Here is a 14886-nt window from a genome sequence, read left to right on the forward strand (position 1 = left end):
GAATTTTGCTCATTATAAAACTAAAAATTTTAGGTATAACTTTAGAGTAGTACAAAGAAAAACTTCAAACTTCTTTGTCTTTGAGTACTTCAAAACTACAATTTCATAAGTACAACACACTTTTTTAAACAATTCATTGAACATTGAAATAGTTGCTTTAAAACCATCCATTTTCCATACTATAAACTTCTATTCTCCATCTACGTACATTTATAGTAATATACTATTCTTTGCCTTATTGCATGTTTCTGAATCCTCAGGGTTCAAAAAAAAAAAAAGAAAAGAAAGAGAAAGAAAATGCACATGTTGTGTGTATGTGTGTATTTTTCTCTCCTTTTACATTATTTGCTTTTTTAAAAATACTCTTGCAATACTTCTCAAAGTCTTCTGTTCCTATTTATTCCGATTGCCGCTATATATATCTAAGGCCATGATATTTAACTAGATCCTTCACCTGGTTTTCTAGTGGCACACTTTTTCTTTTTTTAATCCACTTGATAATGCTTTTATTTTATTCTTCCAGGAATACTGCACTAATGGGCCACTCAAATGATAAAAAGTCATTAGCTCTGATTTTTATAAATAATGTTCACACTTCTTAGACAATTACTCAATGTCTACATAATCTCTATTTATATTTTTTCATTGTATTTCTCACAATTCCTTTTGATATTTATTGTTAAAAATGAACTAATGAATACTTTCAATTGATGTATGAAACTAAGATAATCTAGTATTTTATTGGACTGTCTATGTAAAAATGACTTTGTATTGAATCTTGGTTGCTCCTCCAGAGCCTAAAACACCAACTCTCTTGTTGTCTTTTCTTTCAAACCGAGATTTTATATCCATGGCATTTTTCCCATTTATCTTCTAGAATGACATTTTACCTTATTATATGGTTATTTATTTATATATTTTATCTCCTCAAATAACTTGTATATTTTTCAGAAAGCATACTTCATATTTCATTAATACTTGTTTGCTTACATCATTCAAATAGTAGCTTCAATCTTGCTAGTACACAAAAGCAATTTGTTGAATGAATTGTATTGGTTTCCTGTTGCTAAGTAACATATTACTACAAACTTGGCAGCTTAAAACAATACCACTCATTATTTAACAATTCTGTAAATCAGAAATCCAAGCAAGCTCAACTGAGTGTCTAGGGTTTCACAAGGCTGAAATCCAGGCGTTGGCTGGGCTGGGGATCATTTGCGGAACCCCTGGGGAAGAACATGTTTCCAAGGTTTTTTTAAAGGTTGGGAGAATTCATTTCCATGATGTTGTAAGACTGAGGTCCTCTTTTCTTGTTTGCTACGATCCAATGGGCTACTCTCAGGCTCAGGAAGCTGTCCAAATTCTTTGTCACATGTGTCCCCCCCACTGTCTCGCCACACACGCACATCGTCCCTAGAGCCACCACAGCGTGTCAAGTACTCATTGCGCTCTGACTCTCTCGGACTTCTCTTTTCCACCAGGCAGGGGCAAGTCACTTCTTCTAGTTTACCTGAGGGGGTTAGCCCCACTAAGACAATCTTCTTATCGAACTCCAGTCAAGTTGAGGCCTCAATTACATCTGCAACATTTCTTTGCCATGATACCTGGATTAATATTTCAGTGAAGAATGGGAGAGTAGGAATCTTTTAATTATTATCTTTAGAATTATGCCTAACTCGATGAATAAAAAACAATGGTCACTAATATAAATTGCATTCAAATCTTTCAATCCTTGATTATAGAGGACCTTCTTCATTTAATTTTAGAAAGATTTGAAGCACCATGTTTGCAATCTTTTAGTAGAATTTTTATAATATATATTTCATATTGAGAATATTTTATTCATTAGAGTTTTATCTTATACTATGAGCTTAATATGTTTTAGTTCAGCAAGACTTTTTAAAATCTTACACTTGGCTCATGAACTATTAAAAATTAATTCAAAGAAATAAATTTGTATCTTCTTGTAAAATACATGTGTGGAAAATAACATATTCTTATTGCCAGTTATAACATGTGTTTGACTTTTTTTCTATGAGATGTGAGAAGTGGCCTATGATTGTCAGTAAAATAATTCTATAATTTGAGAAATTGCTGTTACATGCAAAATTCCTTGTACAAAGTTTAGGAAAGTGGTTATTGTTTTCTATTGTATAGGATAATAAATAATGCTTAATTATCCAAAGCCATATCATGGGTAAGTGTCACAATTAAGACTTGGAAATTGGGTTTTATTTTATATTCAGTGCTCTTTTCACTGAATAACAACTATAAGGTATCACTTTTTATACTTATAAATTTACACAACACAAATTATTTTGTTTCTTTGTAGGCCACGTCCCTGAGGCATGTGCTTTGGGTTAAATTCTCAATGGTACAGCAACTATTTTAGTATTCCTTCTTCAATTTCTTCCCGTTAAAGTTATTTTAAAGTTATGAAATATATTCTGGTCATATATTATGTATTTACATTTATATTTTTAAAGCTAAAAGGGTATACTTCCAATAAAATAAAGCTAGATTATTGTATAAATGAAAGAACAATTACATTTAATTAGGATACAAGATCTGCATAATAAACATGGCTTTTAAAAGAGAATAATGCTTTTAGACCACTAAATACATATAATAAAAAATAAAAGAGACAATAAAATATATACGATTTTAAATTCTTGAGTTTGGATTGTCTCTGCAATATTGTAATGATTCAATGATTTATATTGTGATCATCATCAGTGACTCTGTAGCAGCTAGCAGTATCATAGCAAGAAAAGGCCAAATCTAATGTCAACTTATTTGCTACTTTTTCCAAAATTTAACACTACTTATATTATATTTTGCACACTGTGGAGGAAGAGTTACTCCTACATGTGAAATTAATTTTAGTCTTTCAACTTCTGAGTTTAACTCCTAGTTTTATCTCCTAATCATTGTTTTTACTGTTTTCCTAAGCAACCTTAACACTAACTAGGTTCATCCTCAGTATATATCTCCCTAGTGATATTAGTGATTATCGATTTCTTCTTTTTCTTTTTTTTCTCCTTTTGGTAAAGTACAAACAATTCTGCAAAATAACTAAATAATTGCAATGACCTTTTTGAACGATGGTGCAACATATCTCCTGAGGTTTCACTCTAGTCACTGAAATAAGAAATGTCGTCTTCTCTATGCTCTACACTATTACTTCCCCTCCCAATGAGCCAAGGAGAATTAAGGAAAAGGAAACTATTACAGAAACCAAAAATTGAGGTTTTATACTATAAAGACATATTGGTATGATTATTTATTATGTAAAAACAAATACATTTTTAGCATTTGGGTAGTTATTTATTTATATGTGGGTTTTAAATAGCTTAAGTCATGAAATAAATATTTAAACCAGAATTATGATTGTAATGGGCACAATTATCCTTCCAATTGACTTTAGATTCTTAAGATGACTTTTAAATTACCAGTGTTATAATTAAATATATGGAATCAGCAGTTACAAAAATTCTCCATCAGCTGCAGGTGGAAAAATTAACTTGCTAACATTTGTTACTTGTTAGTTCATAGGACATAGCATAATATCATTATTGGTTTTTGCAAGATCCTGCTTCTGTTTTATTATTTATTTATACATGCCATTTTATCCACATGCTTCAATCATTATCTCCATCACAGTAGCAAACTTTGAATATTTTTTAACCAGTATATTTTTGTTCGTGTAAATGTGTAAACTACATAAACTTAATTAGGAAATGTATGTGTGTGCAGAGATACATAAGTGGTCCATTCAGAAAATATCCAGCCATATAACATGACAAATAGAGACATTTATTGAAGAAAATGCAAGATACAAGAAACATTGTACACAGGACAATGATGCCTCAGTACCCTGTAAACTAGATGCCTTGGGAACTCACATAGTTCTCCCAGTTGCCATCAGCTGCCCTGTTGCATTTTCCTGAATCTCGTTGATGGTCTGAAATCTCTTCCCTTTCAAAGGTAATTTTAGTTTTGGAAAAAGTCAGAAGTTGCAGGACTGTAGAGGGGCTGAGTCACCTGAATGATTTGATGTTTTGCCAAAAAACTCTGCACGAGATGTGATGCATGAGTGGATGTGTTGTGATGAAGCTGCTAATCACCAATTGCCCACAGCTGCAGTCTTCTGAATCATTCAAATAGTTCCCGTGGAGGAATGTTCAAGCTTAAAGCAAAATTTGATGCAAATTTATTGCTTTACTTGCTCAGTCATTTTGAACGCGAAGGTCACACAGCACACATGCTCACTAAACAGCATCTACCACCCCCACTGACTACTTCAGTGAAGTCATCATTGTTCATGCATGCACATTCCAGTCCACTCTCCTTGGCTGCCAGGTTACGTTAATGTCAAGCAGACCAATCTCATTCTACTAACAATGGTTAGGCTTTTTCCAGACAGACCTTGGACTCATGTATATGTAAATATATGTACAATGGTGTTCTGGTAAATGTTTAACTACTCTCTGGGGGAAAAAAAATAAGAAAACTTGGTTTGTCATGTTTAATGGGTTCTTTGGAATAGACACATTTACCATAGCTGAGTTCAAGATACCAACATGATATCACCAAATGCAATATTAGTTAATAATGTGCAATAGCAAGCATTGTATAACTTCACCATAAAGACCTGACAGAGATAAATATCTTAAAAGCAGAAATAATAGTAAAATGTAGCAAAATAATAATTAGGTAACAAATTTATTAGCTTTCTTTTAATATTGTTTATGTTTATGTAGCTAATTTGAATAACAGTTGTATTTAACAACTATTTCTTAATTAAGTTTATTGGGGTGACATCGGTTAACAAGATTAACAACTATTAAGTAGAATTTATGAAAATGTTACAGTAAACTCCTACAGACTTCTATGAGGTGGCTCTTAGCATCCACTGATTTTAGGGCTAAAACATTTTCCAGAAAGAGAAATAGCTCACTTAACTAATTTTCTAGTTTATATAACAAGATAAATTGCCCAGAAGTTTCTAATTTAAAGAAAATTGAGATATTTTCTCAGATTTATGAAGTTAGTTATCCATGTTATTGGTCTAGGCATGAAATAAAATTTTTATCCTTGAATGTCAATCATGACTCTCTCTCTCTCTCTCTCTACTTTGTGTGTGTGTGTGTGTATAAAATTTGTTTTATTTAGTTTGCTATATTTATCTTTTCAGCCCTAATTCAGTGATAACTTTATCTTCCTAGAGTGAATTTAATTAAAGAAAATAATGAATTTAAAATATAATCAAGCTACATGGAGACAGTAGTGAGTGTTTCAAAGATAGACTAAAACTTTATAGAAAACTAGACTTTTTTGGGGGGGATGTAAAGGCAAGATATGATAAGTATGTCAAATGTTTCTAAGTTGGAATATGGTTTAAATAATTCTTATAAAAATTCAAGGGATGAGTTTCTACTTATTTAAAGCTGATGGTGACTAAAGTGACAGATATCTTGGTTTGAGGTTTTTATCATGATGATGGGGTTGTAAATAAGATACAACTTTTGGAAAGGCAATTTTATAATCTACATTAAAATTTCTAAATGTTTATGAAATTTCATCCAGCAATTCCACTTTCATAACTTTTTAATAAATCAAAATGTATTTTATCTAGGTATATACATTTTCTTTATGAAGGCACAATGAGGAAAATATGCATCAAATGGAGAATGATACAGGAAGCTTTTATTATTAAAAGTAAATTTTAAATATAAAAATTGTGCATTTATTAACAATTCTTTGGTACTAGTATAGAGACATGAGGCTGTACTTCTAACTAATGTTAATCTCTAAGTAAGAGTAGTATATAAACATTCTTCTATTTTTATCTTAGTTATATGTCTATGATATATACCATAGCAAGCCAATAAATTACTCATTTTAATTAACATTGGTTTAACTATTAAGGGTGATTTGTATTTTAATTTTTTTATAGAACTGCATTTTCAATGATTCTATAATTATACAGATAAAGAAAATAAATAGAAAAAACACAATGTTTCATTTAATAGCATATAGAACTATGTGGTAAATAAGTACATTGAAAAGATTATCTGCGAAATCACTTCTGTCCAAGATGGAGGCATAGGTAGATACACTTTGCCTCCTCACACAACAAAAGAAGGACAACAACAAACTTAAAAACAAAAAAGTAACAAGAACTTCCAGAAAATTGAACTGTATGTAAGTCTGACAGCCAAGGAGTTAAAGAAGAAACTTCCATCCAGAGCAGTAGGAGATGGGGAGATGGGCACCAGGGGCAGAGAGAATGTGGGGCAAGACAGCGGCTGGAGGACCAGGCAGAAGAGGCTGCAGCTGGCAGACCGGGCAGTCCCACATTTGTGTGGAGATAAACCAGAAGAACAGCTGGGGAGCAAGACGGACCACGTAATCCAGGGTTCCGGGGGGCGGGGGGGGGAAGAAAGCCTCAAAACCTCTGGAGGTAAAAACCTATGGGAGTTGCAGTGGTAGGAGAAACCTCAGCCTCACAGAAGAGTCCATTGGAGAGATGCACAGGGTCGTGGAATGTACACAAACCCACCCACAAGGAATCAGCACCAGAAGCGTCCAACTTGCTAGTGGGTAGCAGGGGAATTGACTGAAAGCCAGCCGAGAGCCAAGCAGGTGGCATTGATCCCTCTCAGACCCCTTCCCAACACACAGCATCACAACTCGGTGACCCGGGCTGCCCCGCCTTGGCAAATACCTAATGCTTTGCCCCTTCCAACAAAACAGGCATACTGAGACAAAGAAATATGGCCCAAATGAAAGAAAAGATCAAAGCTCCAAAAACAGAACTAAGCAATGAACAGATAGCCAATCTATCAGATGCACAATACAAGACACTGGTGATCTGGATGCTCACTGAATTGGTTGAGTATGGTCGCAAAATGGAGGAAAAAGTGAAGGCTATGCAAAGTGAAACAAAGAAAAATATACAAGGAACCAACAATAAAGGGAAGGAAACTGGGACTCAAATCAATGATTCAGAGCAGAAGGAAGAGATAATCATTCAACCAGAACAGAATGAAGAAACAAGAATTTGAAAAAATGAGAAGAGGCTTAGGAATGTTTGGGACAACTTTAAATGTTCTAACATCCAAATCTTAGGGGTGCCAGGAGGAGAAGAGGAAGAGCAAGAAATTGACAACTTATTTGGAAAAATAATGAAGGAAAACTTCCCCAATCTGGCCAAGGAAATAGACTTCCACGAAGTCCAGGAAGCTTAGAGAGTCCAAAAGAAGTTGGATTCAAGGAAACACACCAAGGCACATCATTATTAAGTTACCCAAAATGAAAGGTAAGGAGAAAATCTTCAAAGCAGCAAGAGAAAAGGAAACAGTTACCTACAAAGAAGTTCCTGTGAGACCATCAGCTGATTTCTCAAAAGAAACCTTACAGGCAAGAACCGGCTGGCAAGAAATTTCAAAGTAATGAAAAGCAAGGACCTACAACCTAGATTACTCTATCCAGTAAAGCTGTCATTTAGAATGGAAGGGCAGATAAAGTGCTTCCCAGATAAGGTCAAGTTAAAGAGTCCATCATAAGAGTCCAAGCCCTTATATGAAATGTTAAAGGGACTTATCTAAGAAAAAAGAGAAAAAACTATGAACAGTAAAACAGAGGGGAGAGGAAGGGGGAAGAATGGGGGAAAAGGTACAGGGAATAAGCAGCATAGTTGGTACAAAAATCAGCAAGGGGAGGTTAAGAATAGTATAGGAAATGGAGAAGCCAAAGAACTTATATGTACAACCCATAGACATGAACTAAGCCAGGGAGTGGGGAATACTAGCGGGTGGGGAGGTGTAGGGTGCAGGGGAATAAAGGGGAGGGAAAAAATGGGACAACTATAATAACATAACCAACAAAATATGTATTAAAAATTACAGGAAGCCTAGTTGAATTCGAATTCAAGATAAATAACAATTTTTTAGTACAAGTATGACCCATGCAATATGTACAACCTTAACCTTAGAGAGAATTGCTTGATTATATAATATTCCATTGGGCTGCTTAAATTTTAGGAGGTAGGCTTGCTTTTAGTCCATGGTTTTTCATCTTTCCCCATTTCTGCATGTCTCCTCAGCATACAAGATTACAAAAAATTATCTGTGAAATTTAATAGAGCACATTTGGAACTTTGGGTTCCAGAAATGTCTATTTAGAAAAAAGTTCTATATTGGGCATAGTAGAGTTTCATTTAATTATTTGTTCTGCTATTTACAACTGGTATAAACTTAGGTAAGTCATTTTGTTATCTTTTTTTATTATCCTTTTTTTCTCAGTTTGTAGATAATCATACCAATGTGGAAAGACTTGTATAGGATTTAACACTTGATGTAAGAATTACATTAGAAATTAAGATTATATATACACACATATATGTATACACATACATACATATGTAATATGTCTACATAAGACATTTGTGTAGGTATATGTAACTAGAGATATTAATTGTGTGACCTTCTAAGTCTCCATGCTCCCCTAAGAAAATTGCCTAATGCTGAATTCTCCTTGGAAAGTCCTTGGTGGACATGTTTTATAGCACTTTTGCCTTTATTTTGGCTGTTGCTGTTAGGCCTGGCTCAGGAACATATATTGAACCAATAGCTTCTCTTTAGCAGGACTATGAACTGTGAAATAACCAGAAAATAAGGAATGTATTGGCTAAAACTAGAGCAGAAAAAAAAATGCAAAGAGAAAAACTATGAGTAATATGGTGAATAAGGTGATAGTAGCAAGACGATTTTAGAAGAAAGCTGAAAATCTGGACAAGCAGAGCCTATAAGATCGAGAAGTAATAAACAAAGAGAAATGAGAGTGAACTGGCCTGGGTAAGAGCAATAGGAAGATTTACAAGAGAGTAAATATGCAGAAAACTGTTTGTTCCCACTAAAGCCTGTCATCACAGTGCAGGTACATGGACCTTTGCTGTTAAGGCCTCAGCAACGTAGTGCAGGTATCACTGAGGACAAATGTCTGTCCTTCCAGCAATCGCAGGTCAGGATTGACATGGGGCTCTATTTAATTTATTAGTTCATTTATGTCCTTATATCTTTTTGTTCTGATACTATAAAGAATTTTTTCCAAAACCTTTCTTATTGCCACCGCTGCCGTACACCACAGGCTTACCGATGGGGCCTCCAAAGGTGTATGTGAGGAATAAGTCAAATGAGTCTATAGCTATGGGTGAATATGACATGTGCTTTATTCACCCGCAGAAGCGGATGGCTGTTGGGACACAGCAAGGAAACCTTACCCTGAAATTCCCAGAGAGCCACCCAAATACCACCCTTGAACTTGTCCGTATGTGATTCTTTCCGGATGCTTCATCTCTTCAAAAAGAAAACAGTCCTTGTAAGAGAATCCAGACTCTAAATCCCAAATAGTTGCCATCAAAGGTAAGAAAGAAGTTTTTAACCCCCTTTTAATTAAATATTATTATCTAGGCAGTAAATTTATAGGAATAAATCATACAGCTATTTTGAGCTGGGTAGACTGCAGATGTCTTTTTAGGAATTGAGTTTTTCCCATACTTCTCTATAACAGTAGGTGTAAGTGTCTCTTTTTACTGTTGTGTTTAGATGGCATTGGGCTCATTTAGTCTCTATGTCCAGCTACCATAATAGTCCAGAATTAAATAAGATGCATTATATCACTGAGCAAAGGCAGATCATGGTTTACAATCAGTGTGTCCAACCTGTTTGAAATTTTTCACCTTGCTCAAATCTGTAAATGATATTCTTTGCATTATTTCATGTTGAAAAACAAATAATGATTTTTTTTTCTCTGTAATTCTTAATTCAATATAAGTACCAAAGCTTGGTGAGAGAAATAAAAGAGGAAGAACATAAATAAATGTAAAGGAATTGCATCTTCAAAAATAAGCATTTATACTACAAATATTTGAAGTGTGCTAAGACTGTTAAAGTACATATATTCAATTATTAATGTAATCATTGGAAAAACTAAAAATAATTCACATGGTAAATTTTTGTTTTGTGAAAAAAACCAAATACAATAGAGAAGTTAATGTTGAAATTAATAGGATAAAATAATATAAATTTGTCAGTAAGATATTTAATATAGATCTAAGTTGTGATAATGGAAGCTCTAGAAGGAAAAAAAAAGTAAATATATTATAATCAATAATCAAAGGTTTGGATGAAAAACCAAACCTTTGGTTTTCATAATCTCTAAATAACTTTGGTCATGAAAATATGGTTTACTTTTTTAGTTCAGTTTATGAACAAAATGATCACTCATACAAATTGTTATTGAATATTTTTATTCTGAGGACTAGAATGCATCCTCTATGCTTCTATGAAAAAATATATTTTCGAAGTTAAAATTTGAACAACTTTAACAACACATGATACCCAAAAGCATACAAATGAATAAAGATGTTAAAGAGAGAGAATGAGTCCAAAATGCTGTGCCCATATCAGTTATTATCCAGTTGTGAAGACCACAAACTGACAAATTAATTAAAATATAATATTTATATATTCTTTTAATAGAAGACTGAAGGTAAGAGTTGAGCCAGAAGCCTACTAATGGAATGTTTAGGCAAGCAGCATAGTCAAGAAAACAAAAGGGAGGCAGAAGGTAAGATACTGCTGAAAATGCCAACTAGGAGCATCAGACTTCCTGTGACTGGGTGCTAGAATGAAAAATATTACAGGTAAGAGGCTTTTACACAGTTACAGGGTAATATTACTTAAATGAATAACTTATTCTATTTTCCTTTTGTATTTTTTTCAAAATTGATTATTATATGAATTATCTAGAATTTTAAATTCAGTATTAAAATGAACAGCCATGGCTGGTGTAGCTCAGTTGTTTGGAGTGTTGTCCTGTAAATTGAAAGGCTGTGGATTCAGTTCTCAGTCAGAACACAATGCCTAGGTTTTGGGTTTGGTCCCCGGTTGGGGTGCATAGGAGAGACAAACAGATTAACCATGTTTCTCTCTCACATTGATATTTCTCTCCTGGTCTCCCTCCCTTCCTTCTCTTCTCTCTAAAAATCAATAAGCATATCCTGGGGTAAGCATAAAAAAAAATTAGACAAACTAAATCACTACCTGCATTAGATCATTAAAATGATATCATTATGTTTATAAAACTGTGTAGCTCTCATAATTTGTTTTTATACCAACAGTTTTTGCAACTTCAGTTTTCTCTGTCACTAAATATAATTTCAAAGTAAATACAGCTTTGGAATATTTGAAGCATTTTGAAGAGTCCTAACAGCCATCGTTCTATTGCACTTGTGAAGTAATAGAAAATATATACTGGCGTCTGTACCCTTGTCCTGTAACAGAGCTCCTAAAATCCTTGTAATTTTCTAAGCAATAAGTTAGGAGCATGTATTGTTGGGATTTGACCTCTCTTCCTGCCATAGAACTGCTGTAAACATAATATTGAGGGTGGTAGGAGGGTCTTGTTCTCATGAGACAAGGTGGGGTGGGCCTCTGGATGACCCGGTTAAAGGATGGTCACCAGAAAGACTTATCCATGATTAGAAGCTTGGAATTTTCAGCCCTGCCCTCTTTCTCTTGGGAGAAGTGAAGAGCTGAAAATGGAGTTAATGATCAACCATTCCAATATGATTAAGCCTCTTTAAAATTCCCAGTTTTATGGGATTAAAAGAGCTTCTAGGTTTGAGAACATATGGGGAACTGGAGAAGGTAGTTTGCCTCGAGAAATCACGGTGCACTGGAAACCCCAATCTGTAATAAGTTGGTCAGAAGCAGAGGTGATAACCTAAGCTTGTAACTGGCATCGGAAATGGGAGAGGGAAATGCTCTTGTAGGCCTGAACACTTTACCTGCAGAATCTGGTGCTATTCCTGTATAGAGACAGTGTCAGAATTAAGTTGAATGGTAGTCTTTCAAATATAGACATCACAGTAAATTAATCTTTCTTCTTTTCCTATGTAAGTGCTTAGTGAATGATAGAGGATGATAGATTAGATAAATAGGTTGATGACTAAAATAAACTCTAATAAAAATCGGATGAAAATAGATCACTGCTGTATGATGAGCATTGAGCCTTGTATTTCTTGTTAAACCCAAAAAAGAAACAGCATAGATAAGTGTATGTATGTTGTCACCTCTGGAATATACAAATCAAGCCTACCTCAATATATAATTATTTTTTAAACTTTTTGAAAAATCTAAATAAATATTTATACAACTACCAAGAAAGAACTGAGTGGCAAGCAAATTGAGTTTAGAATAGTAATAGCATATGATATATTTCCAGTGAAATTTATAAAGGTCTCTGGTTCATTGACACAATGCAAAGAATTATTAATGGTATCAGTAGAAATATTATTTATTATTCCAAAATGATATTTATTTAGAATGCAAATTTTAAAAAATTAAATCAAAGTTGATTTCCCTTTATAATCATCAATAACTAAAAAAAGAAAAAAACACATACAAGTTGCTGCAAAATTAAGTAAGTTTCAAGGATAGGATAGGCCTACCTGTTTAAGTAAAGTTAATTTCATCTTCACAGAACAATATTTATCTTATGTTCTGTTAAATGCTATGTACAATCATTTTATTTGTAAATGAGCTACCTGTATTAGTAGAAAAAACTTTGAACCCGTGCATTTTATTCTTTGTACCAAAATCTTGAAATGACCAAAATTTAGTATGAGTGATATAAGTCATGGTAAAATTACAGTCACAAAACAGAAAATTTAAACACATTTTGCAACTGTACAGTTAGAAAAGTTGGGTTATTTTAAGTGCTAATGAAACCATGACTAACTAGATGTGAAAATGCCTAACACTTTTAAGGATGTTTAAGCCAACCTACGCTCACTTAGAGAGGCAGAGATAGAAGCTAATGTTGGTCCAAGAAGAAAAATGATGATGTGTGTGATGATACAGGTACAGTTGAGCCCCAAAATGGAAAAGACCGTGACATTGTCATGTCTGTTTATATAGATCTACCTTGTTGCTTTTAGTAACTTAATATGTGATATAGAGATTCTCTAATTACAAGCATATTTGCAAATACAATGCATGTCATCTTCCGCTGTAACTGAATAAAGCAGTTTTTTATGCCTGATACAACAAAAACAGCCTTTCTCTCTCTCTCTTTTTTTCCCCCCAATAAATCATATTGAACACAGCAGTTGGCTTATGGAAACTCAGGTCAGAGGAAAGTGGATTGCTCTGGATTGCTGATGTTTCAAAAGTTTTATTCAGTCTTTGAGAGATAAGGACATGATCTCAAGTAAAACTTTTCACAACCCTATTGTACTTTCTTTATCTTGTAAGTAGAGCCCCTTGTCAGCTTTTGATCCTACTCCACTAAAGTTTCCAGCAATTCAGCTGTCCCAAAGTGATATGTTCTACATCATTTCTGTAATTGCAAACCAGCTGGTAGAACTTCAAGAGACCAACAAAAAATACCTTAAAAGGCTATTTTAAAAACGATTAGTTGCTAAATTACGCTCGTTCCCCTCACCATTTGAAGTATTCTGCACATAAAATATGCCCAGGATTACCTAATTAAATAGAGAAGAAAAAATTTCCTTGCAATTTACCTTTCAGCAAAAGCATATTTTTATAATAATCCTGCAGCTCTATTTTTTCTCTCTAGTGCCTTTTTCTAACAAAATGTATGCCATATTCAATAATCCTTTCACCTGTAGGTCTATTGGGCACTGCTAACAATAACTAGACCTTTGCTATTTGTAGAGAAATAGCCCAGTGAAAATGGGGTCAAGAAAATCTCTTTCTCAATGAATGCACAGCTTCCTATGGAAAAGGGAGGAGTATACAAAAGTTGTCTTCCCAATATATAGAAAGATAATTTATAACCACTTGAATTCTATTTTATTATTTTATTAATATAAGTATCTTACATATTTTATGATTTCAAAATTACATTTTCTGGAATCATGCTTTAAAGGAAATTATTCAGACATAAAGTATTATTTGAAATATAATTATTGTTGTTTTTTATTAATCATTATGTAAATGATCTTTATTTATATACTTGTACTTAAGCTATACTTTCCTCATTAGAAGGTTTAAGTGGAGGTTAATGGTGGTTAAGGATCTAGTATGACGCCGACCTGAGGGTGTGTGGGGGACAATGTGATACTTCGGTGACATCGTTCTATAAGTTTTTAGGAAGACATGTTCATTTCTAAAACTCTTTAACATTTTAAACATTTCATAATACAAATGTACTCTGTTAATGTGAATTTAAGGGTACGATGGATGCTTGGGGCAAAACTAAAAGGACTGATCGAGACTAGTTCAACCTTCCAAATGATGAGGAACATAATCTCTTTTCCAGTCTTGGTTTGTGCCAGGGTTTTGTTGAACATCTAGAGGCAGGAACTCAGAAAACTGTTTTTCAAATTTCTGTGCAAACTTTGCTTGGAGACTATGAATCATGATACAGATTTAAATATATATATGTGTGTGTGTATATATATATATATATATTTATGTATAAATGCAAGAATATTCCCTAGATTTTTATAGGGCCTGCTTTCTACAGAAGTTTGTAATTCAGATTTGCTATGATTCCTTGCTTACAGTGTCTTCTTAGATTTAACACAATCAACTAATTGCTGGGTTTATTTGAAAGGCAAGAGATCACCCAAGAATATGGATACTTTTAATTTTTCAAATGTGCATGATATTTAATCCCGATTGTAGCAAGAGATCATTGTATAAACATCTCAAGATAAAAGCATATGCCCTATAAGAGTTAATGGAGAATTTCCAATAGTACAGGACATTTTTATTTATTGTACTGAATTTAGGTTTGCTTCAGTTGTTTTCTATGAAAATACGCAGATGTCTGTTTGAAGTATTATTC

This window comes from Pteronotus mesoamericanus, unplaced genomic scaffold (genome assembly GCF_021234165.1).
Source record: "Pteronotus mesoamericanus isolate MK-2021 breed Mesoamerican mustached bat unplaced genomic scaffold, CSHL_Meso_final contig_94, whole genome shotgun sequence".
In the NCBI taxonomy this organism is placed as follows: domain Eukaryota; kingdom Metazoa; phylum Chordata; class Mammalia; order Chiroptera; family Mormoopidae; genus Pteronotus; species Pteronotus mesoamericanus.